Here is a 3,555-nt window from a genome sequence, read left to right on the forward strand (position 1 = left end):
TGCTTTATTAATACCCATCCCTTTCATATTTATGTCTGCTATCATATGTGAAATTTTGACTCTTTCCTTCTGATTAATTGTAAATAAACATAATTGAATGAGCTAAGTTGTTTTTTCTTAGTGTATATTTGTACAGCCCATTTGAGGAGAAACTGAAAAATGCTTCTTTAATCTACAAATAAAGCCCATTATGAACTTTGCTATGCTGCAATACCCTTTGTCTCCACTAGAGGGAGCCACATACTTCACAATGAGCCTTAAGAGTTGGGGTTATGTGGGGTCAAAGTGGATCAAACGTCTTTAATGGCCTGTAATAATGCTTTAATACCCTCTCATTTATTAAGAGCTCTTATATATCCTTAAAGGTGATGTAAACAGCATGGAAGCATCATTCAAAGAATGTTTCTCTATAATGATTTAAAGGTAAATTTGTTCATAACTAAAGAGAAACCCTAACCCTATATATATATATATATATATATATATATATATATATATATATATATACAGTGCTTAACAAATATATTAGACCACCCTTACCAAAGTAAGGCACAGCTGCCCTAAATTAACAGCATTGGTAATTACCAAAATCATTTTTTATGTTTCTGCAATGTTAATACACCAATATGTAGAAGCTCTTTAACCCAAATGATATTTTTAATGCTAAAATATAATAATTATTTTTATCCATGAATTTTCAAATTTAATGATTTAAAAAAAAAACAACAACAAAAAACTGAAAAAATAGTAAAGCACATTTATATTTGTTGATTAATTTGTCAAATTATAGTTATTTACTTGCATTCCTGAACAGAAAAATGAGTTTTAGTGGTTGAATGTTATGCTTGATTCATTTCTGACTTCTCAGAGAAGCCCAGTGAGCCGGCTTAAATTTGGGTGAATTCAGTTTAAAATTCCTCATTCCTGTTCAAAATGGTAAAACATGGAGAGCTCGCTGGAAATGAAAGAGTCTGCATTAAAGCACTTCATGATGCTGGATGGTCTCTGAGACAAATATGACAGGTGGTCTAATAACTTTGTTAAGCACTGTATATATATTATATTATATATTATTTATATATAAACAAATATAAACAATTATATAAGCATAAATATTTAAATATTTTAGTTTTTCTACACCTAAACAGCATGAAAAAGAATCATTCTTGATTAAAATCAATAATGAGCTCATTAGTGTGGATGAAGTATGTAGAAATTATTCTAGATTCAAACCTGGGGTTTTAAAAACAGGAGAATTATGTTTGCAAAAACTGTTAAATTCAACTTCAGAATCATCAGAAGAATCTTTCATTAAACACAGCCACACTCTATATACTCTCAAACTGATCATATCCTTATAGAAAAATCATGGACGAAACACCTGTACGTTCAGCTTTGAAAGCCTCTACAATCTTAAGCTGCTTTAAAATCTTCACATGGTCTAGCTCCATCTTTTTTTGGTGAATTTATTAGCAGATACCAGGACACACAGGCTTCAATAAGCAAAACCTCTCAGCCTTCTCTGTCACAGGAGCAAAACTCTGGAATATTCTACCCTCTAAGCTGAAAATGCAACAACATTTTAAAGTTTTTAAGAAAGGTTTTAAATCATGGCTGAAGGAGCAACAATACTGTTCTCACCATGGGCGAAGCACAGGAGGGAAAAGGGTCCTGATTACCCGGGCCCACAGTCAGGAATGGCCCTTGAGAAGCCTGCAATGAAAAGTGTGTTTTAAGTTATTTTTTTTCTTAGTCGTTAGTGTCATTATTGAATCAAAAGCAACGAAATGAATCACTCAGCAGACTGAAATAGATATCAAATATAGTAAAATACAACACTGAGGGGCCCTGCTCCTCCTTTAAAAATGTCCAGATGTCCAGCACTGCAAAATAATACAAGTCAATTTAATGCAACTATAGTAAAATTATTGCTCATAAATGGGGATTAAAGTTCAAAAATACATTAAAATTAGGCCTGTTAATATGAAAGTGTTAACGCTTGTGATCAGTCAGAAAGCTTAACACATTAAAAAAATAATAATAACAAAGCAATTTAATCATATGACTAAGTTTGACCACAACTTCCTGCCGTAGTCCTCCTGCGTGGATGTTTACATCAATGGGGTGAAAAGGTTAAAGGCGGGTCTAACACAGCCAGCAGTGATGAGTGAGGAGACAGACCCAGGTCTGCTTCACGGCAAATTTAGATTTAAAAAGCTGCCTAATGGAAGTCTGGAGGAAACAAAGATGTGTGTGCATACTGCAGTGATGAACTGTCTTTACACCGAAGCACAACGAGTCTGAAGTACTGCCTCCGGGCAAAACGCATCTCTGCTAATGTTATCAATGACGCTAACAACAACACAGGATCAAGCCATGATAGCTGATGTTGCTAACGTTAGCAAAGACGTGACATGTGATTCTCAGGATGCTTTTATGAGCACAACACCTGCACCAGGTGCACTAATCAACATTGCAATCAAATTGACTGCTTACAGCTGTTTTTTCATATTACGTATATATTATATAAACATACATTCTTTGATCCAAACATAAAAAGCATAAGTCAAAAAGATGCATAATTTTCTGTTTATTTGATTTCATTTCAGAAATCAAAACTAGAAAATGAACAGTTTTTTTCATTATTCGATTTGGTTCTTAAAAAAGAAAAGTGAACAATGAGCCATTTTTCTTTTATTTGTTATTGAATTATCAATCAAATATTAAATGAACGAATGATTCATGGATTAAGTGGCCTTGACTTTTTCACTTTGAGTTCCAGAAAGTAATCGGTTCATGACTGACTAGCTAGCTAGCAAAAAGAGATGCAAATGGCAGCCAAAAACAACATTTTGAAGGGTTTTGTCAGGGAAAAGCAAGTGCTCAAAAAAAACAGAGAATATTGGATGAATATTAAACAGGATAGTCAACCTCATGAGCAGTTACGCAACCTTGTTTGGTGTTTTTCTGCCCCCTTGTGGCCAAAAATGAATAAACACAAGTAGTCATCTATCTGTTCCACACCCACTAAATTTGAACCAGTTTTTAAGGAGAGGAGATTTTGCCTCCTTTTGTGCTGCCCTCTCTGCCTTTTGAAACATATGCATTCAGTATCATGTCATATTTTGTCAAATTACTCTCAATAAACGTTCCCATTTGTTTCGCCTCCTTTGCGTTCCTGTGGAGGTGATCCCCCCGCTCTGCTGGCACACTTGGCCCTGGTGTTCACTGTAAATTGCTCAGTGGGTTGTTTTTAATGGGATTATAATGACAGTTATGGTTCGCAAGAATTGATGTTTGTGACTTTTACGAGGTGTGAGTGAAGGGGCGGGTCCAGGCGGCTCATAAAGGCTGCAGGAATGTTAATTGGTCGAGGCCACTGCTGCCCTCTTTGTTCTGAGCGCTCATAGTGGGCTTCTGTTGCGCCCGTTAAAGGCCAAAGAACTGATTTAAAATCTGTGACTTTAACCCCCCCAACACCCCCCGAACACACACATATGTACAAGACTTATCCCACCTACATCCCCCATCCCACCTTCTCCCTCCTCCCATTTC

Source organism: Cheilinus undulatus, linkage group 12 (assembly GCF_018320785.1).
Source record: "Cheilinus undulatus linkage group 12, ASM1832078v1, whole genome shotgun sequence".
Lineage (NCBI taxonomy): Eukaryota > Metazoa > Chordata > Actinopteri > Labriformes > Labridae > Cheilinus > Cheilinus undulatus.